The 21,247-nt window shown below is 43.2% G+C and overlaps 3 non-coding genes and 55 pseudogenes across 3 annotated transcripts; all 58 read right to left on the reverse strand.

Annotated features, from left to right (window-relative positions):
- Positions 1–463: 463 nt before the first annotated feature.
- On the reverse strand, positions 464–582 carry LOC134897359 (5S ribosomal RNA; annotated as a pseudogene).
- A 107-nt stretch (positions 583–689) lies between these two features.
- Positions 690–808, reverse strand: LOC134898287 (5S ribosomal RNA; annotated as a pseudogene).
- A 107-nt stretch (positions 809–915) lies between these two features.
- On the reverse strand, positions 916–1,034 carry LOC134897358 (5S ribosomal RNA; annotated as a pseudogene).
- Positions 1,035–1,141: 107 nt separating this feature from the next.
- LOC134895419 (5S ribosomal RNA) lies at positions 1,142–1,260 on the reverse strand (annotated as a pseudogene).
- A 558-nt stretch (positions 1,261–1,818) lies between these two features.
- Positions 1,819–1,937, reverse strand: LOC134897229 (5S ribosomal RNA; annotated as a pseudogene).
- A 107-nt stretch (positions 1,938–2,044) lies between these two features.
- LOC134897964 (5S ribosomal RNA) lies at positions 2,045–2,163 on the reverse strand (annotated as a pseudogene).
- A 558-nt stretch (positions 2,164–2,721) lies between these two features.
- On the reverse strand, positions 2,722–2,840 carry LOC134897630 (5S ribosomal RNA; annotated as a pseudogene).
- Positions 2,841–2,947: 107 nt separating this feature from the next.
- Positions 2,948–3,066, reverse strand: LOC134892502 (5S ribosomal RNA; annotated as a pseudogene).
- A 107-nt stretch (positions 3,067–3,173) lies between these two features.
- LOC134892791 (5S ribosomal RNA) lies at positions 3,174–3,292 on the reverse strand (annotated as a pseudogene).
- Positions 3,293–3,399: 107 nt separating this feature from the next.
- On the reverse strand, positions 3,400–3,518 carry LOC134896931 (5S ribosomal RNA; annotated as a pseudogene).
- Positions 3,519–3,625: 107 nt separating this feature from the next.
- On the reverse strand, positions 3,626–3,744 carry LOC134896245 (5S ribosomal RNA; annotated as a pseudogene).
- A 107-nt stretch (positions 3,745–3,851) lies between these two features.
- LOC134897205 (5S ribosomal RNA) lies at positions 3,852–3,970 on the reverse strand (annotated as a pseudogene).
- A 306-nt stretch (positions 3,971–4,276) lies between these two features.
- Positions 4,277–4,395, reverse strand: LOC134894778 (5S ribosomal RNA; annotated as a pseudogene).
- Positions 4,396–4,501: 106 nt separating this feature from the next.
- On the reverse strand, positions 4,502–4,620 carry LOC134891329 (5S ribosomal RNA; annotated as a pseudogene).
- Positions 4,621–4,727: 107 nt separating this feature from the next.
- LOC134897722 (5S ribosomal RNA) lies at positions 4,728–4,846 on the reverse strand (annotated as a pseudogene).
- Positions 4,847–4,953: 107 nt separating this feature from the next.
- On the reverse strand, positions 4,954–5,072 carry LOC134897866 (5S ribosomal RNA; annotated as a pseudogene).
- Positions 5,073–5,179: 107 nt separating this feature from the next.
- LOC134896455 (5S ribosomal RNA) lies at positions 5,180–5,298 on the reverse strand (annotated as a pseudogene).
- Positions 5,299–5,405: 107 nt separating this feature from the next.
- On the reverse strand, positions 5,406–5,524 carry LOC134884826 (5S ribosomal RNA). The gene has a single exon (XR_010168958.1). It is a non-coding gene; the product is annotated as a 5S ribosomal RNA (ribosomal RNA).
- Positions 5,525–5,631: 107 nt separating this feature from the next.
- Positions 5,632–5,750, reverse strand: LOC134896760 (5S ribosomal RNA; annotated as a pseudogene).
- A 107-nt stretch (positions 5,751–5,857) lies between these two features.
- LOC134895727 (5S ribosomal RNA) lies at positions 5,858–5,976 on the reverse strand (annotated as a pseudogene).
- A 107-nt stretch (positions 5,977–6,083) lies between these two features.
- LOC134893194 (5S ribosomal RNA) lies at positions 6,084–6,202 on the reverse strand (annotated as a pseudogene).
- A 107-nt stretch (positions 6,203–6,309) lies between these two features.
- Positions 6,310–6,428, reverse strand: LOC134898154 (5S ribosomal RNA; annotated as a pseudogene).
- Position 6,429: 1 nt separating this feature from the next.
- Positions 6,430–6,548, reverse strand: LOC134885359 (5S ribosomal RNA). Its single transcript, XR_010169474.1, has one exon. It is a non-coding gene; the product is annotated as a 5S ribosomal RNA (ribosomal RNA).
- A 107-nt stretch (positions 6,549–6,655) lies between these two features.
- LOC134894153 (5S ribosomal RNA) lies at positions 6,656–6,774 on the reverse strand (annotated as a pseudogene).
- Positions 6,775–6,881: 107 nt separating this feature from the next.
- Positions 6,882–7,000, reverse strand: LOC134898079 (5S ribosomal RNA; annotated as a pseudogene).
- A 105-nt stretch (positions 7,001–7,105) lies between these two features.
- On the reverse strand, positions 7,106–7,224 carry LOC134896514 (5S ribosomal RNA; annotated as a pseudogene).
- A 226-nt stretch (positions 7,225–7,450) lies between these two features.
- On the reverse strand, positions 7,451–7,569 carry LOC134893686 (5S ribosomal RNA; annotated as a pseudogene).
- A 107-nt stretch (positions 7,570–7,676) lies between these two features.
- LOC134894154 (5S ribosomal RNA) lies at positions 7,677–7,795 on the reverse strand (annotated as a pseudogene).
- Positions 7,796–7,902: 107 nt separating this feature from the next.
- LOC134898217 (5S ribosomal RNA) lies at positions 7,903–8,021 on the reverse strand (annotated as a pseudogene).
- Positions 8,022–8,128: 107 nt separating this feature from the next.
- LOC134895177 (5S ribosomal RNA) lies at positions 8,129–8,247 on the reverse strand (annotated as a pseudogene).
- A 107-nt stretch (positions 8,248–8,354) lies between these two features.
- On the reverse strand, positions 8,355–8,473 carry LOC134898305 (5S ribosomal RNA; annotated as a pseudogene).
- Position 8,474: 1 nt separating this feature from the next.
- On the reverse strand, positions 8,475–8,593 carry LOC134889596 (5S ribosomal RNA; annotated as a pseudogene).
- Positions 8,594–8,700: 107 nt separating this feature from the next.
- Positions 8,701–8,819, reverse strand: LOC134898442 (5S ribosomal RNA; annotated as a pseudogene).
- A 107-nt stretch (positions 8,820–8,926) lies between these two features.
- Positions 8,927–9,045, reverse strand: LOC134897323 (5S ribosomal RNA; annotated as a pseudogene).
- A 331-nt stretch (positions 9,046–9,376) lies between these two features.
- Positions 9,377–9,495, reverse strand: LOC134896893 (5S ribosomal RNA; annotated as a pseudogene).
- A 104-nt stretch (positions 9,496–9,599) lies between these two features.
- LOC134894348 (5S ribosomal RNA) lies at positions 9,600–9,718 on the reverse strand (annotated as a pseudogene).
- Positions 9,719–9,825: 107 nt separating this feature from the next.
- On the reverse strand, positions 9,826–9,944 carry LOC134896026 (5S ribosomal RNA; annotated as a pseudogene).
- A 107-nt stretch (positions 9,945–10,051) lies between these two features.
- On the reverse strand, positions 10,052–10,170 carry LOC134897832 (5S ribosomal RNA; annotated as a pseudogene).
- Positions 10,171–10,277: 107 nt separating this feature from the next.
- On the reverse strand, positions 10,278–10,396 carry LOC134894110 (5S ribosomal RNA; annotated as a pseudogene).
- Positions 10,397–10,504: 108 nt separating this feature from the next.
- LOC134895319 (5S ribosomal RNA) lies at positions 10,505–10,623 on the reverse strand (annotated as a pseudogene).
- A 107-nt stretch (positions 10,624–10,730) lies between these two features.
- Positions 10,731–10,849, reverse strand: LOC134897764 (5S ribosomal RNA; annotated as a pseudogene).
- Positions 10,850–11,408: 559 nt separating this feature from the next.
- On the reverse strand, positions 11,409–11,527 carry LOC135066962 (5S ribosomal RNA). The gene has a single exon (XR_010253194.1). It is a non-coding gene; the product is annotated as a 5S ribosomal RNA (ribosomal RNA).
- A 333-nt stretch (positions 11,528–11,860) lies between these two features.
- On the reverse strand, positions 11,861–11,979 carry LOC134898523 (5S ribosomal RNA; annotated as a pseudogene).
- A 106-nt stretch (positions 11,980–12,085) lies between these two features.
- LOC134890737 (5S ribosomal RNA) lies at positions 12,086–12,204 on the reverse strand (annotated as a pseudogene).
- A 4,048-nt stretch (positions 12,205–16,252) lies between these two features.
- Positions 16,253–16,371, reverse strand: LOC134897058 (5S ribosomal RNA; annotated as a pseudogene).
- Positions 16,372–16,478: 107 nt separating this feature from the next.
- On the reverse strand, positions 16,479–16,597 carry LOC134895566 (5S ribosomal RNA; annotated as a pseudogene).
- A 333-nt stretch (positions 16,598–16,930) lies between these two features.
- LOC134894855 (5S ribosomal RNA) lies at positions 16,931–17,049 on the reverse strand (annotated as a pseudogene).
- Positions 17,050–17,156: 107 nt separating this feature from the next.
- On the reverse strand, positions 17,157–17,275 carry LOC134887843 (5S ribosomal RNA; annotated as a pseudogene).
- Positions 17,276–17,608: 333 nt separating this feature from the next.
- Positions 17,609–17,727, reverse strand: LOC134893207 (5S ribosomal RNA; annotated as a pseudogene).
- A 107-nt stretch (positions 17,728–17,834) lies between these two features.
- On the reverse strand, positions 17,835–17,953 carry LOC134895341 (5S ribosomal RNA; annotated as a pseudogene).
- A 557-nt stretch (positions 17,954–18,510) lies between these two features.
- LOC134896353 (5S ribosomal RNA) lies at positions 18,511–18,629 on the reverse strand (annotated as a pseudogene).
- Positions 18,630–18,734: 105 nt separating this feature from the next.
- On the reverse strand, positions 18,735–18,851 carry LOC134897340 (5S ribosomal RNA; annotated as a pseudogene).
- Positions 18,852–18,936: 85 nt separating this feature from the next.
- Positions 18,937–19,055, reverse strand: LOC134894988 (5S ribosomal RNA; annotated as a pseudogene).
- Positions 19,056–19,162: 107 nt separating this feature from the next.
- LOC134898007 (5S ribosomal RNA) lies at positions 19,163–19,281 on the reverse strand (annotated as a pseudogene).
- Positions 19,282–19,386: 105 nt separating this feature from the next.
- On the reverse strand, positions 19,387–19,505 carry LOC134889975 (5S ribosomal RNA; annotated as a pseudogene).
- A 332-nt stretch (positions 19,506–19,837) lies between these two features.
- LOC134898124 (5S ribosomal RNA) lies at positions 19,838–19,956 on the reverse strand (annotated as a pseudogene).
- Positions 19,957–20,063: 107 nt separating this feature from the next.
- Positions 20,064–20,182, reverse strand: LOC134897230 (5S ribosomal RNA; annotated as a pseudogene).
- Positions 20,183–20,515: 333 nt separating this feature from the next.
- LOC134898326 (5S ribosomal RNA) lies at positions 20,516–20,634 on the reverse strand (annotated as a pseudogene).
- Positions 20,635–21,247: the final 613 nt, after the last annotated feature.

The raw sequence follows: 21,247 nt of genomic DNA on the forward strand, positions 1-21,247 counted from the left end.
ATGTGGCCGCACTTCAGGGAGGATGTAAGAGGGTCCCCCAGGTAGAACCCGCCGAAATCACAATCCGGCCGCGGTCACAGAAGACGAACCGCACCACCGGCGTGGACACTGGCCGTGCAGGGACCCCACTATATTCAGCAGGGCTGGGTGCACAGGTCAGATTTACTAAAATACGTTTATTATAGGCTCCATAGTACACGGTGGTGAAGTCCAGCAGATGGGATAAGGCGCTGACCTGTAGCCCCTCCCCTAGCCCCAGGCACAATCTTAAGCAGATGTTCCCACCCTGGAGCTGAATCTCTCTCTCCCTCACTCCCTGTCAGCATTTGGGCGCCATTTCACAGAGCTGCACTGATCCTGGGACTGCTAGGCACCGTCTCCTCTGAAAAGCCGCCTGTCTCATCAGCGCTGAGTAAGTTTGAAAATGGAATGCATCAACAGAACGGTGTTGGCAGTATAAAAATACCTACAGCACCTTGTATTCCCAGGTGGTCTGCCATCCAAGTCCTAACCAGGCTCAACACTGCTTACCTTCCAAGCTCAGATGAGATTGGGTGTATCCAGTGTGGTGTGGTTGTAGAGGAACTTTGTAGTTTCTGTTAGAGCTTTTCTACTTCTTACAACTGGTACATAATTGAATAAGTTTGAAAAAGGAATGCATCAACAGAACGGTGTTGGCAGTATAAAAATACCTACAGCACTTTGTATTCCCAGGTGGTCTCTCATGCAAGTACTAACCAGGCCCAACACTGCACAACTTCCAAGACCAGACGAGATTGAGCATATCCAGTGTGGTGTGGCTGTAGATGAGCTTTGTGGTTTCTGTTAGAACTTTTCTACTTCTAACTACTGGTACATAAATGAATAAGTTTGAAAATGGAATGCATCAACAGAATGGTGTTGGCAGTATAAAAATACCTACAGCACCTTGTATTCCCAGGTGGTCTCCCATGCAAGTACTAACCAGGCCCAACACTGTGTTACTTCCAAGACCAGACAAGATTGAGCATATCCAGTGTGGTGTGGCTGTAGACGAGTTTTGTGGTTTCTGTTAGAACTTTTCTATTTCTAACTACTGGTACATAAATGAAGAAGTTGGAAAATGGAATGCATCAACAGAACGGTGTTGGCAGTATAAAAATTCCTACAGCACCTTGTATTCCCAGGTGGTCTCCCATCCAAGTCCTAACCAGGGCCAACACTGCTTAGCTTCCAAGATCAGATGAGATTGGGCGTATCCAGTTTGGTGTGGCTGTAGATGAGCTTTGCGTTTTATGTTAGAGCTTTTCTACTTCTAACTACTGGTACATAAATGAAAACGTTTGAAAATGGAATGCAACAACAAAACGGTGTTGGCAGTATAAAAATACCTACAGCATCTTGTATTCCCAGGTGGTATCCCATCCAAGTCCTAACCAGGCTCAACACTGCTTACCTTCCAAGATGAATTGAGATTGGGTGTATACAGTGTGGTGTGGCTGTAGAATACTTTGTGGTTTCTGTTAGAGCTTTTCTACTTCTTACTACAGGTACATAAATTAATAAGTTTGAAAATGGAATGCATCAACAGAACGGTGTTGGCAGTATAAAAATACCTACAGCACCTTGCATTCCCAGGTGGTCTCCCATCCAATTCCTAACCAGGATTAACACTGCTTACCTTCCAAGATCAGATGAGATTGGATGTATCCAGCGTGGTGTGGCTGTTGATGATGTTTGTGGTTTCTGTTAGAGCTTTTCTACTTCTTACTACTGGTACATAAATAAATAAGTTTGAAAATTGAATGCATCAACAGAACGGTGTTGGCAGTATAAAAATACCTACAGCACCTTGTATTCCCAGGTGGTCTACCAACCAAGTACTAACCAGGCACAACACTGCGAAGCTTCCAAGATCAGAGGAGATTGGGCGTATCCAGTGTGGTGTGGCTGTAGATGAGCTTTGTGGTTTCTGTTGGAGCTTTTCTACTTCTAACTACTGGTACATAAATGAATAAGTTTGAAAATGGAATGCATCAACAAAACGGTGTTGGCAGTATAAAAACACTGACTGCACTTTGTATTCAGAGGTGGTCTCCCATCCAAGTACTAACCAGGCCCAGCACTGCTTAGCTTCCAAGATCAGATGATATTGGGTGTATCCAGTGTGGTGTGGCTGTAGATGATCTTTGTGGTTTCTGTTAGAACTTTTCTACTTCTAACTACTTGTACATAAATGAATAAGTTTGAAAATGGTATGCATCAAAAGAACGGTGTTGGCAGTATAAAAATACCTACAGCGCCTTGTATTCCCAAGTGGTCTCCCATGCAAGTCCTAACCAGGGACAACACTGCTTAGCTTCCAAGATCAGATGAGATTTGGCATATCCAATTTGGTGTGGCTGTAGATGAGCTTTGTGTTTTCTGTTAGAGCTTTTCTACTTCTAACTACTGGTACATAAATGAATAAGTTTGAAAATGGAATGCATCAACAGAATGGTGTTGGCAGTATAAAAATACCTACAGCACCTTGTATTCCCAGGTGGTCTTCCATCCAAGTCCTAACCAGGCTCAACACTGCTTACCTTCCAAGATGAGTTGAGATTGGGTGTATACAGTTTGGTGCGGCTGTAGAATACTTTGTTGTTTCTGTTAGAGCTTTTCTACTTCTTACTACAGGTACATAAATGAATAAGTTTGAAAATGGAATGCATCAACAGAACGGTGTTGGCAGTATAAAAATACCTACAGCACCTTGCATTCCCATGTGGTCTCCCATCCAAGTCCTAACCAGGATCAACACTGTTTACCTTCCAAGATCAGATGAGATTGGTTGTATCCAGCGTGGTGTGGCTGTAGATGAGCTTTGTGGTTTTTGTTAGAGCTTTTCTACTTCTTACTACTGGTACATTAATTAATAAGTTTGAAAATTGAATGCATCAACAGAACGGTGTTGGCAGTATAAAAATACCTACAGCACCTTGTATTCCCAGGTGGTCTCCCAACCAAGTACTAACCAGGCCCAACTCTGCTTAGCTTCCAAAATCAGAGGAGATTGGGTGTATACAGTATGGTGTGGCCGTAGATGAGCTTTGTGGTTTCTGTTGGAGCTTTTCTACTTCTAACTACTGGTACATAAATGAATACGTTTGAAAATGGAATGCATCAACAGAACGGTGTTGGGAGTATAAAAATACCTACAGCACCTTGTATTCCCAGGTGGTCTCCCATCCAAGTACTAACCAGGCCAAACACTGCTTAGCATCCAAGACCAGATGAGATTGGGCATATTCAGTGTAGTGTGGCTGTAGATGAACTTTGTGGTATCTATTAGAGCTTTTCTACTTCTAACTACTGGTACATAAATGAATAATTTTGAAAATGGAATACATCAACAGAACGGTGTTGGCAGTATAAAAATACCCACAGCACCTTGTATTCCCAGGTGGTCTCCCATCCAAATCCTAACAAGGCTCAACACTGCTTACTTTCCAATATCAGATGAGATTGGGTGTATCCAGTGTGGTGTGGCTGTAGATGAGCTTTGTGGTTTCTGTTAGAGCTGTTCTACTTTTAACTACTGGTACATAAATTAATAAGTTTGAAAATGGAATGCATCAACAGAACGGTGTTGGCAGTATAAAATTACCTACAACACCTTGTATTCCCAGGTGGTCTCCTATCAAAGTACTAACCAGGCCCAACACTGCTTAGTTTACAAGATCAGATGAGATTGGGCGTATCCAGTGTGGTGTGACTGTAGAGGAGTTTTGCGGTTTCTGTTAGAGCTTTTATACTTCTAACTACTGGTACATAAATTAATAAGTTTGAAAATGGAATGCATCAACAGAACGTTGTTGGCAGTATAAAAATATCTACAGCCCCTTGTAATCCCAGGTGGTCTTCCATCCAAGTACTAACCAGGCCCAACACTGCTTAGTTTCCAAGATCAGATGAGATTGGGCGTATCCAGTGTGATGTGTCTGTAAATGAGCTTTGTGGTTTCAGTTAGAACTTTTCTACTTCTAACTACTGGTACATAAATGAATACGTTTGAGAATGGAATGAATCAGCAGAACGGTGTTGGCAGTATAAAGATACCTACAGCACCTTGTATTCCCAGGTCCAACACTGCTTAGCTTCCAAGACCAGATGAGATTGGGCATATTCAGTGTGGTGTGGCTGTAGATGAGCTTTCTGGTTTCTGTTAGAACTTTTCTACTTCTAGCTACTGGTACATAAATGAATACGTTTGAAAATGGAATGCATCAACATAACGGTGTTGGCAGTATAAAAATACCTACAGCACCTTGTATTCCCGGGTGTTCTTCCATCTAAGTACTAACTAGGCCCAACACTGCTTAGCTTCCAAGACCAGATGAGATTGGGCATATTCAGTGTGGTGTGGCTGTAGATGAGCTTTGTGGTTTCTGTTAGAGCTTTTATAGTCTAACTACTGGTACATTAATGAATAAGTTTGATAATGGAATGCATCAACAGAATGGTGATGGCAGTATAAAAATACCTACAGCACATTGTACTCCCAGGTGGTCTCCCATCCAAGTACTAACCAGGCCCAACACTGCTTAGATTCCAAGATCAGATGAGATTGGGTGTATCCAGTGTGGCATGGCTGCAGATGAGCTTTGTGGTTTCTGTTAGAGCTTTTCTACTTCTTACTACAGGTACATAAATGAATAAGTTTGAAAATGGAATGCATCAACAGAACGGTGTTGGCAGTATAAAAATACCTACAGCACCTTGCATTCCCAGGTGGTCTCCCATCCAAGTACTAACCAGGATCAACACTGCTTTCTTTCCAAGAACAGATGAGATTGGATGTATCCAGCGTGGTGTGGCTGTAGATGAACTTTGTGGTTTCTGTTAGAGCTTTTCTACTTCTTACTACTGGTACATAAATGAATAAGTTTGAAAATGGAATGCATCAACAGAACGGTGTTGGCAGTATAAAAATACCTGCAGCACCCTGTATTCCCAGGTGGTCTCCCAACCAAGTACTAACCAGGCACAACACTGCTTAGCTTCCAAGATCAGAGGATATTGGGCAGATACAGTGTGGTGTGGCTGTAGATGAGCTTTGTGGTTTCTGTTGGAGATTTTCTACTTCTAACTTCTGGTACATAAATGAATAAGTTTTAAAATGGAATGCATCAACAGAACGGTGTTGGCAGTATAAAAACACCGACTGCACCTTGTATTCCCAGGTGGTGTCCCATCCAAGTACTAACCAGGCCCAACACTGCTTAGCTTCCAAGATCAGAAGATTTTGGGTGTATCCAGTGTGGTGTGGCTGTAGATGATCTTTGCGGTTTCTGTTAGAACTTTTCTACTTCTAACTACTGGTACATAAATGAATAAATTTGAAAATGGAATGCATCAACAGAACGGTGTTGGCAGTATAAAAATACCTACAGCACCTGGTATTTCCAGGTGGTCTCCCATCCAAGTACTAACCAGGCCCAACACTGCTTAGCTTCCAAGATCAGATGAGGTTAGGCATATCCAGTGTGGTGTGGCTGTAGATGAGCTTTGTGGTTTCTGTTGGAGCTTTTCTACTTCTAACTACTGGTACATAAATGAACACATTTTAAAATGGAATGCATCAACAGAACGGTGTTGGCAGTATAAAAATACCTACAGCACCTTGTATTCCTAGGTGGTCTCCCAACCAAGTACTAACCAGGCCTAACACTGCTTAGCTTCCAAGATCAGAGGATGTTGGGCGTATCCAGTGTGGTGTGGCTGTAGATGAGCTTTGTGGTTTCTGTTGGAGCTTTTCTACTTCTAACTACTGGTACATAAATGAAAAAGTTTTAAAATGGAATGCATCAACAGAACGGTTTTGGCAGTATAAAAACACCGACTGCACCTTGTATTCCCAGGTGGTATCCCATCCAAGTACTAACCAGGCCCAACACTGCTTAGCTTCCAAGATCAGAAGATATTGGGTGTATCCAGTGTGGTGTGACTGTAGATGATCTTTGTGGTTTCTGTTAGAACTTTTCTACTTCTAACTACTGGTACATAAATGAATAAGTTTGAAAATGGAATGCATCAAAAGAACGGTGTTGGCAGTATAGAAATACCTACAGCACCTTGTATTCCCAGGTGGTCTCCCATTCAAGTACTAACCAGGCCCAACACTGTTTAGCTTCCAAGATCAGATGAGGTTGGGCATATCCAGTGTGGTGTGGATGTAGATGAGCTTTGTGGTTTCAGTTGGAGCTTTTCTACTTCTAACTACTGGTACATAAATGTATAAGTTTTAAAATGGAATGCATCAACAGAACGGTGTTGGCAGTATAAAAATACCTACAGCACCTTGTAATCCCAGGTGGTCTCTCATCTAAGTACTAACCAGGCCCAACACTGCTTAGTTTCCAAGATCAGATGAGATTAGGTGTATCAAGTGTGTTGTGGCTGTAAAAATATCTACAACACCTTGTATTCCCAGGTGGTCTCCCATCCAAGTACTAACCAGGCCCAACACTGCTTAGCTTCCAAGATCAGATGAGGTTGGGCATATCCAGTGTGGTGTGGCTGTAGATGAGCTTTGTGGTTTCTGTTGGAGCTATTCTACTTCTAACTACTGGTACATAAATGAATACATTTTAAAATGGAATGCATCAACAGAACGGTGTTGGCTGTATAAAAATACCTACAGCACCTTGTATTCCCAGGTGGTCTCCCAACCAAGTACTAACCAGGCCCAACACTGCTTAGCTTCCAAGATCAGAGGATGTTGGGCGTATCCAGTGTGGTGTGGCTGTAGATGAGCTTTGTGGTTTCTGTTGGAGCTTTTCTACTTCTAACTACTGGTACAAAAATGAAAAAGTTTTAAAATGGAATGCATCAACAGAACGGTGTTGGCAGTATAAAAACACTGACTGCACCTTGTATTACCAGGTGGTATCCCATCCAAGTACTAACCAGGCCCAACACTGCTTAGCTTCCAAGATCAGAAGATATTGGGTGTATCCAGTGTGGTGTGACTGTAGATGATCTTTGTGGTTTCTGTTAGAACTTTTCTACTTCTAACTACTGGTACATAAATGAATGTTTGAAAATGGAATGCATCAAAAGAACGGTGTTGGCAGTATAAAAATACCTACAGCACCTTGTATTCCCAGGTGGTCTCCTATTCAAGTACTAACCAGGACCAACACTGTTTAGCTTCCAAGATCAGATGAGGTTGGGCATATCCAGTGTGGTGTGGATGTAGATGAGCTTTGTGGTTTCCGTTGGAGCTTTTCTACTTCTAACTACTGGTACATAAATGTATAAGTTTTAAAATGGAATGCATCAACAGAACGGTGTTGGCAGTATAAAAATACCTACAGCACCTTGTAATCCCAGGTGGTCTCTCATCTAAGTACTAACCAGGCCCAACACTGCTTAGTTCCAAGATCAGATGAGATTAGGTGTATCCAGTGTGTTGTGGCTGTAAAAATATCTACAACACCTTGTATTCCCAGGTGGTCTCCCATCCAAGTACTAACCAGGCCCAACACTGCTCAGCTTCCAAGATCAGATGAGGTTGGGCATATCCAGTGTAGTGTGGCTGTAGATGAGCTTTGTGGTTTCTGTTGGAGCTATTCTACTTCTAACTACTGGTACATAAATGAATACATTTTAAAATGGAATGCATCAACAGAACGGTGTTGGCAGTATAAAAATACCTACAGCACCTTGTATTCCCAGGTGGTCTCCCAACCAAGTACTAACCAGGCCCAACACTGCTTAGCTTCCAAGATCAGAGGATGTTGGGCGTATCCAGTGTGGTGTGGCTGTAGATGAGCTTTGTGGTTTCTGTTGGAGCTTTTCTACTTCTAACTACTGGTACAAAAATGAAAAAGTTTTAAAATGGAATGCATCAACAGAACGGTGTTGGCAGTATAAAAACACCGACTGCACCTTGTATTACCAGGTGGTATCCCATCCAAGTACTAACCAGGCCTAACACTGCTTAGCTTCCAAGATCAGAAGATATTGGGTGTATCCAGTGTGGTGTGACTGTAGATGATCTTTGTGGTTTCTGTTAGAACTTTTCTACTTCTAACTACTGGTACATAAATGAATAAGTTTGAAAATGGAATGCATCAAAAGAACGGTGTTGGCAGTATAAAAATACCTACAGCACCTTGTATTCCCAGGTGGTCTCCCATTCAAGTACTAACCAGGACCAACACTGTTTAGCTTCCAAGATCAGATGAGGTTGGGCATATCCAGTGTGGTGTGGATGTAGATGAGCTTTGTGGTTTCCGTTGGAGCTTTTCTACTTCTAACTACTGGTACATAAATGTATAAGTTTTAAAATGGAATGCATCAACAGAACGGTGTTGGCAGTATAAAAATACCTACAGCACCTTGTAATCCCAGGTGGTCTCTCATCTAAGTACTAACCAGGCCCAACACTGCTTAGTTTCCAAGATCAGATGAGATTAGGCGTAACCAGTGTGTTGTGGCTGTAAAAATACCTACAACACCTTGTATTCCCAGGTGGTCTCCCATTCAAGTACTAACCAGGCCCAACACTGCTTAGCTTCCAAGATCAGATGAGGTTGGGCATATCCAGTGTGGTGTGGCTGTAGATGAGCTTTGTGGTTTCTGTTGGAGCTTTTCTACTTCTAACTACTGGTACATAAATGAATAAGTTTTAAAATGGAATGCATTAACAGAACGGTGTTGTCAGTATAAAAATACCTACAGCACCTTGTAATCCCAGGTGGTCTCTCATCTAAGTACTAACCAGGCCCAACTCTGCTTAGTTTCCAAGATCAGATGAGATTAGGCGTATCCAGTGTGTTGTGGCTGTATATGAGCTTTGTGGTTTCTGTTAGAGCTTTTCTACTTCTAACTACTGGTACATAAATGAATAAGTTTGAAGATGGAATGCATCAACAGAACGTTGTTGGCAGTATATAAATACCTACAGCAACTTGTATTCCTAAGTGGTCTCCAATTCAAGTACTTACCATGACCAACACTGCTTCACTTCCAAGATCAGATGAGATTAGGTGTATCCAGTATGGTCTGGCTGTAGATGAGCTTTGTGGTTTCTGTTAGAGCTTTTCTACTAACTACTGGTACATAAATGAATTAGTTTGAAAATGGAATGCATCAACAGAATGGTGTTGGCAGTATAAAAATACCTACAGCACCTTGTATTCCCAGGTGGTCTTCCATCCAAGTCCTAACCAGTCTCAACTCTGCTTACATTCCAAGATTAGATGAGATTGGGTGTATCCAGTGTGGTAAGGCTGTAGATGAGGTTTGTGGTTTCTGTTAGAGCTTTTCTACTTCTAACTACTGGTACATTAATTTTCAAAGTGTGAAAATGGAATGCATTAACAGAACGTTGTTGGCAGTATAAAAATACCTACAGCAGCTTGTATTCCCAGTTGGTCTCCCATCCAAGTACTAACCAGGTCCAACTCTGCTTAGCTTCCAAGATCAGATGAGATTGGGCAAATACAGTGTGGAGTGGATGTAGATGAGAATTGTGGTTTCTGTTAGAACTTTTCTACTTCTAACTACTGGTACATTAATGAATACGTTTGAAAATGGAATGCATCAACAGAATGGTGTCCGTATAAAAATACCTACAGCACCTTGTATTCCCAGGTGGTTTCCCATCCAAGTACTATCCAGGCCCAACACTGCTTAGCTTCCAAGATCAGATTAGATTTGGCGTATCCAGTGTGGTGCGACTGTAGATGGGCTTTGTGGTTTCTGTTAGAGCTTTTCTACTTCTAACTACTGGTACATAAATGAATAAGTTTGAAAATGGAATGCATCAACAGAACGGTGTTGGCAGTATAAAAATACCTACAGCACCTCGTATTCCCAGGTGTTCTCCCACCCAAGTATTAACCAGGCCCAACACTGCTTAGCTTCCAAGATCAGATTAGATTGGGCATATTCAGTGTGGTGTGGCTGTAGAGTAGCTTTGTGGTTTCTGTTAGAACTTTTCTACTTCTAACTACTGGTACATAAATGAATAAGTTTCAAAATGTAATGCATCAACAGAACGGTGTTGGCAGTATAAAAATGCCTACAGAACCTTATATTCCCAGGTGGTCCCCCATCCAAGTACTAACCAGGAACAACACTGCTTAGCTTCCAAGATCAGATTTGATTGGGCGTATCCAGTGTGGTGTAGCTGTAGATGAGCTTTGCGATTTCTGTTAGAGCTTTTCTACTTCTAACTACTCGTACATAAATGAAAAAGTTTGAAAATGCAATGCATCAACAGAACGGTGTTGGCAGTATAAAAATTCCTACAGCACCTTGTATTTCCAGATGGTCTCCAATCCTAGTACTAACCAGGCCCAACACTGCTTAGCTTCCAAGATCGGATGAGATTAGGCGTATCCAGTGTGGTGTGGCTGTAGATGAGCTTTGTGGTTTCTGTTAGAGCTTTTCTACTTCTAACTACTGGTACATAAATTTTTAAAGTGTGAATATGGAATGCATTAACAGAACGGTGTTGGCAGTTTAAAAATACCTACAGCACCTTGTATTCTCAGGTGGTCTCCCATCCAAGTACTAACCAGGCACAACTCTGCTTAGCTTCCAAGATCAGATGAGATTTGGCAAATCCAGTGTGGTGTGGCTGTAGATGAGAATTGGGGTTTTTGATAGAGCTTTTCTACTTCTAACTACTCGTACATAAATTAATAAGTTTGAAAATGGAATGCATCAACAGAACGGTGTTGGCAGTATAAAAATACCTACAGCACCTTGTATTCCCAGGTGTTCTCCCATCCAAGTACTAACCAGGTTCAACACTGCTTAGATTCCAAGACCAAATTAGATTGGGCATATTCAGTGTGGTGTGGCTGTAGATGAGCTTTGTGGTTTCTGTTAGAACTTTTCTACTTCTAACTACTGGTACATAAATGAATACGTTTGAAAATGGAATGCATCAAAAGAACGGTGTTGGCTGTATTAAAATACCTACAGCACCTTATATTCCCTGGTGGACTCCCACCCATGTATTAACCAGGCCAAACACAACTTAGCTTCCAAGATCAGATGAGATTGGGTGAATCCAGTGTGGTGTAGATGTAGATGAACTTTGGGGTTTCTGTTAGAGCTTTTCTACTTCTAAATACTGGTACATAAATGAATAAGTTTAAAAATGGAATGCATCAACAGAATGGTGTTGGCAGTATAAAAATACCTACAGCACCTTGTATTCCCAGGTGCACTCCCATCCACGTACTAACCAGGCCCAACACTGCTGAGCTTCCAAGACCAGATTAGATTGGATGTGCCCAGTGTAGTGTGGCTATAGATGAGCTTTGTGGTTTCTGTTAGAGCTTTTCTACATCTAACTACTGGTACATAAATAAATACGTTTGAAAATGGAATGCATCAACAGAACGGTGTTGGCAGTATAAAAATACCTACAGCACCTTATATTCCCGGGTGGTCTCCCATCGAAGTACTAACCGGGCCCAACACTGCTTAGCTTCCAAGATCGGATGAGATTGGGCGTATCCAGTGTGGTGTGGCTGTAGATGAGCTTTGTGGTTTCTTTTAGAACTTTTCTACTTCTAACTACTGGTACATAAATGAATAAGTTTGAAAATGGAATGCATCAACAGAATGGTGTTGGCAGTATAAAAATACCTACAACACCTTATATTCACAGATTGGCTCTCATCCCAGTACTAACCAGGCCAAACACTGCTTAGTTTCCAAGATCAGATGAGATTGGGCGTATCCAGTGTGGTGTGGCTGTAGAGGAGCTTTGTGGTTTCTGTTAGTACTTTTCTACTTCTAACTACAGGTACATAAATTAATAAGTTTGAAAATGGAATGCATCAACAGAACGTTGTTGGCAGTATAAACATATCTACAGCACCTTGTATATACAGGTGATCTACCATCCAAGTACTAACCAGGCCCAACACTGCTCAGCTCCCAAGAGCAGATGAGATTGGTCGTATCCAGTGTGGTGTGGCTGTAGATGAGTTTGTGGTTTCTGTTAGAGCTTTTCTACTTCTAACTACTGGTACATAAATGAATAAGTTTGAAAATGGAATGCATCAACAGAACGGTGTTGGCAGTATAAAAATACCTACAGCACCTTGTATTCCCAGGTGTTCTCCCATCCAAGTACTAAACAGGCCCAACACTGCTTAGCTTCCAAGATCAGATGAGATTGAGCATATCCAGTGTGGTGTGGCTGTAGATGAGCTTCGTGGTTTCTGTTAGAGCTTTTCTACTTCTAACTACTGGTACATAAATTTTCAAAGTGTGAAAATGGAATGCATTAACAGAACGGTGTTGGCAGTATAAAAATACCTACAGCACCTTGTATTCCCAGGTGATCTCCCATTCAAGTACTAACTGTCACGATCCGGATACTGAGACACCATTTTCCTTCTGGATGTACGTCCTCCATGGGCCTCTGCTGCCACTCCTGTCTCGCTGACCGCCGCGCGCCACTGGGCGCATGTTATTCTGCTACTGCGGCCTACATCGCAAGTGTTGCACCTTCCCTATAGTACTTAATTCCCCTTCTTTGTTTGTTCATGGGCGCAGCCATGTTAGACTCCAGTCACATGACATTATTCCTCCTATCCACGGTGCTGGAGCCTTGTCATAAATGCTCAGCCAATCCCTGCTATGCAGCAGGTATAAATATCCGGTACCAGCTCCCAAAAGATCGTCAGTGCTTTCATTGTCATCTGTGATTCCAGCATACAAGCTTCACTACAGATTTTCTCCTGCAATTCCATTCTGCAGATCAGCCTGACTTCCCTGGTGATTACACTCTGCCTGTGTAACCCGACTCTCCAGTGTTAACCCCTACAGCCTACTTTGGATTCCTGTGTTTGAACTTTTGCTTTGCAGTAATCATCCTTCATTCTTCAGTTCCTGCGTACTCCAGTTTCATTCCTCATCTTCCAGTGAACCCCAGCCTCATTTATTGTTTACAGGACTTTCTTCCATATTCCAGGTTACTGGCCTTCACCGATTGTGAACTTAATTATCACGTGTGACTTTATATTATTCTTTTGCACGTTATCTGACTTTTTATTTAATAAAAGCACTTAAGGAATTCCCAGTTGTCGTGGTCACACCCTCGGGCATTCTTTGCTGCTGTCAATACGTATGTCCAGGAGTCACATAGCTCCTCCTAAATTTAAGTACCCGTCAGCCCCTACAACTGAGGCTCTCAGTCACGGTCCCCAGCCCTCAGTTGTGACAGTAAGCACTGACCAAATGGATCCAGCCGGAGACCTGTCCCAAGCGCTTAGGTTAATACAAGAATTGGCAACCCGCCTTGAACGTCAGGAGGCTGCTCAGGACCATGTTGTTCGCTGTCTCCAGGACCTCTCCTCCCGGCTGGATGAAATTCAAGCGGCCCTCCGTGGATCAGGGGCGTCCAGTGTGCCGACTCCAGCACCTCCGGTGGTGTTCCTGTTCCCTATCTTCACTTGCCGACTCCTGCTAAATATGATGGATCCCCTAAAGCCTGCAGGGGTTTCCTAAACCAGTGCGAGATCCAATTTGAATTGCAACCCAGCAGTTTCCCTACTGACCGCATTAAGGTGGCATACCTTATTTCTCTACTCACTGGTGCCGCTCTAGACTGGGCCTCACCTATATGAGAAAGGTCTGATGTCCTGTTGTCATCCTATGCTAACTTCGTGGCAACGTTCAGACGAATTTTCGACGAGCCAGGTCGAGTGACATCAGCTTCCTCAGAGATCCTTCGACTGCGTCAGGGGACGCGAACTGTCGGTCAGTATTTGGTGCAATTCCAGACCTTGGCATCTGAAGTCTCCTGGAATGATGACGCTCTTTATGCAGCCTTCTGGGGAGGGCTATCCGAGCGTATCAAAGATGAGCTCGCTGCTAGAGACTTGCCTTTAACTTTAAACGAGCTCATTTCCCTCTGCACTAAGGTCGATTTACGGTTCCGTGAAAGGGCTGTTGAACGAGGAAGATCTACATTTCCCAGGATTCCTACGGTTTCCATTCCTCGTCAGCCATCTCCGTCTCGGGAGGAACCTATGCAGATAGGTCGCTCTCGTTTATCTCAGGCAGAGCGTAGTAGACGTCTCGCTGAGCGTCTCTGTTTGTATTGTGCTGAATCTTCTCACGTTATCAAGTCCTGTCCCAAGCGTCCGGGACAACCTCAAGTCCTAGCCCTCCAAGGAGAAGATCAGCTAGGAGTGACGAATTTCTCTCCATTTCCAAGTAACTGCAATCTCTCAGTTTCTCTGCAGGTGGCTCCGCGTACAAAGAATCTCACTGCCTTATTGGATTCTGGAGCAGCCGGAAACTTTATTACAGAGAAGTTCGTTAAGCAGTGGTCTCTTCCCACTGAGAGACTGTCATCTCCGATATCTCTAACTGCCGTGGATGGCAGTAGGATTCCTGAGGCGGTGATTACCTCCAAGACCTTACCTATCCGTCTGAAGGTAGGGGACCAGCATACAGAGTTGATTTCTTTCCAGGTTATCCCCAGGGCCACCCATCCTGTGGTCCTAGGCCTTCCATGGCTACGTCTGCATAATCCTCAAGTTGATTGGAAGTCGACCCGTATCCTGGCATGGGGTCCTTCCTGTTCAGAGACCTGTCTCCAAAAAGAGCTTCCAGTTCGCATATCCTCCTACAAGTCTTCTGATGTCCCGTCTCCTCTGTGCCAAGACGCCAAGCTACAGTTTTGTCCAGGGTCACCGAATCACAAGGCTGATGCTCTTTCCCGCTCTCGGGAGCAAGAAAATGAGTCTGAGTCTACTGACCAGCATTGTATTGTTGATCCAGTGGCGTTCTCCGCAGTGAGTATGGACTCTATGCCCCCGCCAGGGAAAAATTCTGTGAAGCCGGCTTTCAGGAGGAAGCTCTTGCATCGGGCACATTCCTCTCGCTTTGCCGGACACGCGGGCATACGCAAGACCTTAAAATTCGTCTCCAGGTCAAATTGGTGGCCGACCCTAAAGAAGGACATTGCTGAATTTGTGGCCTCCTGCCCGAAATGTGCCCAGCACAAAGTATCCCGCCAGTTACCCACTAGGCAACTGGTTTCCTTGTCTGATCCTCATCGTCCGTGGTCTCATCCCTCGATGGATTCTGTCATGGATTCCCCACTTCCAAGTTGGCACAAGTCTTCATCCAGAAGTTCCATTCCAGATGGCCAGGTAAACTTAAGAAGTGTCCTGGGGCCACTCCTAAAAGGGGGGGTACTGTCACGATCCGGATACTGAGACACCATTTTCCTTCTGGATGTACGATCTCCATGGGCCTCTGCTGCCACTCCTGTCTCGCTGACCGCCGCGCGCCACTGGGCGCATGTTATTCTGCTACTGCGGCCTACATCGCAAGTGTTGCACCTTCCCTATAGTACTTAATTCCCCTTCTTTGTTTGTTCATGGGCGCAGCCATGTTAGACTCCAGTCACATGACATTATTCCTCCTATCCACGGTGCTGGAGCCTTGTCATAATTGCTCAGCCAATCCCTGCTATGCAGCAGGTATAAATATCCGGTCCCAGCTCCCAAAAGATCGTCAGTGCTTTCATTGTCATCTGTGATTCCAGCATACAAGCTTCACTACAGATTTTCTCCTGCAATTCCATTCTGCAGATCAGCCTGACTTCCCTGGTGATTACACTCTGCCTGTGTAACCCGACTCTCCAGTGTTAACCCCTACAGCCTACTTTGGATTCCTGTGTTTGAACTTTTGCTTTGCAGTAATCATCCTTCATTCTTCAGTTCCTGCGTACTCCAGTTTCATTCCTCATCTTCCAGTGAACCCCAGCCTCATTTATTGTTTACAGGACTTTCTTCCATATTCCAGGTTACTGGCCTTCACCGATTGTGAACTTAATTATCACGTGTGACTTTATATTATTCTTTTGCACGTTATCTGACTTTTTATTTAATAAAAGCACTTAAGGAATTCCCAGTTGTCGTGGTCACGCCCTCGGGCATTCTTTGCTGCTGTCAATACGTATGTCCAGGAGTCACATAGCTCCTCCTAAATTTAAGTACCCGTCAGCCCCTACAACTGAGGCTCCCAGTCACGGTCCCCAGCCCTCAGTTGTGACACTAACCAGGCACAACTCTGCTTAGCTTCCAAGATCAGATGAGATTGGGCAAATCAAGTGTGGTGTGGCTGTAGATGAGAATTGTGGTTTCTGTTAGAACTTTTCTACTTCTAACTACTGGTACATAAATCAATACATTTGAAAATGGAATGCATCAACAGAATGGTGTCTGTATAAAAATACCTACAGCCCCTTGTATTCCCAGGTGGTTTTCCATCCAAGTACTATCCAGGCCCAACACTGCTTAGCTTCCAAGATCAGATTAGATTGGACGTATCCAGTGTGTTGTGACTGTAGATGGGCTTTGTGGTTTTTGATAGAGCTTTTCTACTTCTAACTACTCGTACATAAATGAATAAGTTTGAAAATGGAATGCATCAACAGAAAGGTGTTGGCAGTATAAAAATACCTACAGCACCTTGTATTCCCAGGTGTTCTCCCATCCAAGTACTAACCAGGTCCAACACTGCTTAGATTCCAAGACCAAATGAGATTGGGCATATTCAGAGTGGTGTGGCTGTAGATGAGCTTTGTGGTTTCTGTTAGAACTTTTCTACTTCTAACTACTGGTACATAAATGAATACATTTGAAAATGTAATGCATCAAAAGAGCGGTTTTGGCTGTATTAAAATACCTACATCACCTTATATTCCCTGGTGGACTCCCACCCATGTATTAACCAGGCCAAACACAACTTAGCTTCCAAGATCAGATGAGATTGGGTGAATCCAGTGTGGTGTACATGTAGATGAACTTTGTGTTTTCTGTTAGAGCTTTTCTACTTCTAAATACTGGTACATAAATGAATAAGTTTGAAAATGGAATGCATCAACAGAATGGTGTTGGCAGTATAAAAATACCTACAGCACCTTGTATTCCCAGGTGGTCTCCCATCCAAGTACTAAACAGGCCCAACACTGCTTAGCTTCCAAGACCAGATTAGATTGGATGTGCCCAGTGTAGTGTGGCTATAGATGAGCTTTGTGGTTTCTGTTAGAGCTGTTCTACTTCTAACTACTGGTACATAAATAAATACGTTTGAAAATGGAATGCATCAACAGAACGGTGTTGGCAGTATAAAAATACCTACAGCACCTTATATTCCCGGGTGGTCTCCCATCGAAGTACTAACCGGGGCCAACACTGCTTAGCTTCCAAGATCGGATGAGATTGGGCGTATCCAGTGTGGTGTGGCTGTAGATGAGCTTTGTGGTTTCTGTTAGAACTTTTCTACTACTAACTACTGGTACATAAATGATTAAGTTTGAAAATGGAATGCATCAACAGAATGGTGTTGGTAGTATAAAAATACCTACAGCACCTTATATTCACAGATTGGCTCTCATCCCAGTACTAACCAGGCCAAACACTGCTTAGCTTCCAAGATCAGATGACATTGGGCGTATCCAGTATGGTGTGGCTGTATATGAGTTTTGTGGTTTCTGTTAGAGCTTTTCTACTTCTAACTACTGGTACATAAATGAATAAGTTTGAAAATGGAATGCATCAACAGAACGGTGTTGGCACTATAAAAATACCTACAGCACCTTATATGCCCAGGTGTTCTCCCATCCAAGTACTAACCAGGCCCAACACTGTTTAGCTTCCAAGATCAGATGAGATTGGGCGTATCCAGTGTGGTGTGGCTGTAGATGAGTTTTCTGGTTCCTGTTATAGCTTTTCTACTTTTAACTACTGGTACATAAATGAATACGTTTGAAAATGGAATGCATCAACAGAACGTTGTTGGCAGTATAAAAATATCTACAGCACCTTGTATTCCCAGGTGGTCTACCATCCAAGTACTAACCAGGCCCAACACTGCTTAGTTTCCAAGATCAGATCAGATTGGGCGTATCCAGTGTGGTCTGTCTATAGATGAGCTTTGTGGTTTCTGTTAAATCTTTTTTGCTTCTAACTACTGGTACATAAATGAATAAGTTTGAAAATGGAATGCATCAACAGAACGTTGTTGGCAGTATAAAAATAAATAGTGCACGTTATATTCCCAGGTGTTCTCCCATCCAAGTAGTAACAAGGCCCAACACTGCTTAGCGTCCAAGATCAGATGAGATTGGGCGCATCCAGTGATGTGTGGCTGTAGATGAGCTATGTGGTTTCTGTTAGTACTTTTCTACTTCTAACTACTGGTACATAAATGAATAAGTTTGAAAATGGAATGCATCAACAGAACGGTGTTGGCAGTATAAAAATACATACAGCACCTTGTATTGCGAGGTAGTCTCCCATCCAAGTACTAACCAAGCCCTACACTGCTTAGCTTCCAAGATAAGTTGAGACTGGGCGTAACCAGTGTGGTGTGGCTGTAGATGAGCTTTATGGTTTCTGTTAGAGCTTTTCTACTTCTAACTACTGGTATAAATGAATAAGTTTATAAATGGATTGCATCAACAGAAAGGTGCTGGCAGTATAAAAATACCTACAGCACCTTTTATTCCCAGGTGGTCTCCCATCGAAGCACTAATCAGCTCCAATACTGCTTAGCTTCCAAGATCAGATGAGATTGGGCGTATCCAGTGTGGTGTGGCTGTAGATGAACTATGTGGTTTCTGTTAGAGCTTTTCTACTTCTAACTACTGGTATAAATGAATAAGTTTGAAAATGGAATGCATCAACAGAACGGTGTTGGCAGTATAAAAATACTTACAGCACTTGGTATTCCCAGGTGGTCTCCCATCCATGTACTAACCAGGCCCTACACTGCTTAGCTTCCAGGATCGGATGAGATTAGGCGTATCCAGTGTGGTTTCTGTTAGAGCTTTGCAACTTCTAACTACTGGTACATAAATGAATAAGTTTGAAAATGGAATGCATCAACAGAACGGTGTTGGCAGTATAAAAATACCTACAGCACCTTGTATTTCCAGGTGGTCCCCCATCCAAGTACTAACCAGTCCCAACACTGCTTAGCTTCCAAGATCATATGAGATTAGGCATATCCAGTGTGGTGTGGCTGTAGATGAGCTTTGTTGTTTCTGTTAGAACTTTTCTACTTCTAACTACTGGTACATAAATGAATATGTTTGAAAATGGATTGCATCAACAGAACGGTGCTGGCAGTATAAAAATACCTACAGCACCTTTTATTCCTAGGTGGTTTCCCATCCAAGCACTAACCAGGTCCAATACTGCTTAGCTTCCAAGATCAGATGAGATTGGATGTATCCAGTGTGGTGCGGCTGAAAATGAGCTATGTGGTTTCTGTTAGAGCTTTTCTACTTCTAACTACTGGTATAAATGAATAAGTTTGAAAATGTAATTCATCAACAGAACGGTGTTGGCAGTATAAAAATACCTACAGCACCTTGTATTCCCAGGTGGTTTCCCATCCAAGTACTAACCAGGGCCAACACTGCTTAGCTTCCAAGATCAGATGAGATTGGGCGTATCCAGTTTGGTGTGGCTGTAGATGAGCTTTGCGTTTTCTGTTAGAGCTTTTCTACTTCTAACTACTGGTACATAAATGAAAACATTTGAAAATGGAATGCAACAACAGAACGGTGTTGGCAGTATAAAAATACCTACAGCATCTTGTATTCCCAGGTGGTATCCCATCCTAGTCCTAACCAGGCTCAACACTGCTTACCTTCCAAGATGAGTTGAGATTGGGTGTATACAGTGTGGTGTGGCTGTAGAATACTTTGTGGTTTCTGTTAGAGCTTTTCTACTTCTTACTACAGGTACATAAATGAATAAGTTTGAAAATGGAATGCATCAACAGAACGGTGTTGGCAGTATAAAAATACCTACAGCACCTTGCATTCCCAGGTGGTCTCCCATCCAATTCCTAACCAGGATCAACACTGCTTACCTTCCAAGTTCAGATGAGATTGGATGTATCCAGCATGGTGTGGCTGTAGATGATGTTTGTGGTTTCTGTTAGAGCTTTTCTACTTCTTACTACAGGTACATAAATAAATAAGTTTGAAAATTGAATGCATCAACAGAACGGTTTTGGCAGTATAAAAATACCTACAGCACCTTGTATTCCCAGGTGGTCTACCAACCAAGTACTAACCAGGCACAACACTGCGAAGCTTCCAAGATCAGAGGAGATTGGGCGTATCCAGTGTGGTGTGGCTGTAGATGAGCTTTGTGGTTTCTGTTGGAGCTTTTCTACTTCTAACTACTGGTACATAAATGAATAAGTTTGAAAATGGAATGCATCAACAAAACGGTGTTGGCAGTATAAAAACACTGATTGCTCTTTGTATTCCGAGGTGGTCTCCCATCCAAGTACTAACCAGGCCCAACACTGCTTAGCTTCCAAGATCAGATGATATTGGGTGTATCCAGTTTGGTGTGGCTGTAGATGATCTTTGTGGTTTCTGTTAGAACTTTTCTACTTCTAACTACTAGTACATAAATGAATAAGTTTGAAAATGGTATGCATCAAAAGAACGGTGTTGGCAGTATAAAAATACCTACAGCACCTTGTATTCCCTGGTGGTCTCCCATGCAAGTCCTAACCAGGGACAACACTGCTTAGCTTCCAAGATCAGATGAGATTGGGCATATCCAATTTGGTGTGGCTGTAGATGAGCTTTGTGTTTTCTGTTAGAGCTTTTCTACTTCTAACTACTGGTACATAAATGAATAAGTACACGCGCGACACCTGACACACACACACACACGTGTCTGTACATGCGCAACACCTGACACACACACACACACACACGTGTGTCTGTACACGCGCGACACCTGACACACACACACACACACACACACACGTGTGTCTGTACACGCGTGACACCTGACACACACACACACACACACACACGTGTGTCTGTACACGCGCGACACCTTACACACACACACACGTGTGTCTGTACACGCGCGACACCTGACACACACACACACACACGTGTCTGTACATGCGCAACACCTGACACACACACACGTGTGTCTGTACACGCGCGACACCTGACACACACACACACACGTGTGTCTGTACACGCGCGACACCTGACACACACACACAAACACGTGTCCGTACCCGCGCACCACCTGACACACACGTGTCCGTACATGCGCAACACCTGACACACACGTGTCCATACACGTGCGACACCTGACACACACACGTGTCCGTACACGCGTGACACCTGACACACACACACACACGTGTCCGTACACGCGCGACACCTGACACA

Source organism: Pseudophryne corroboree, chromosome 3 (genome assembly GCF_028390025.1).
Source record: "Pseudophryne corroboree isolate aPseCor3 chromosome 3, aPseCor3.hap2, whole genome shotgun sequence".
Lineage (NCBI taxonomy): Eukaryota > Metazoa > Chordata > Amphibia > Anura > Myobatrachidae > Pseudophryne > Pseudophryne corroboree.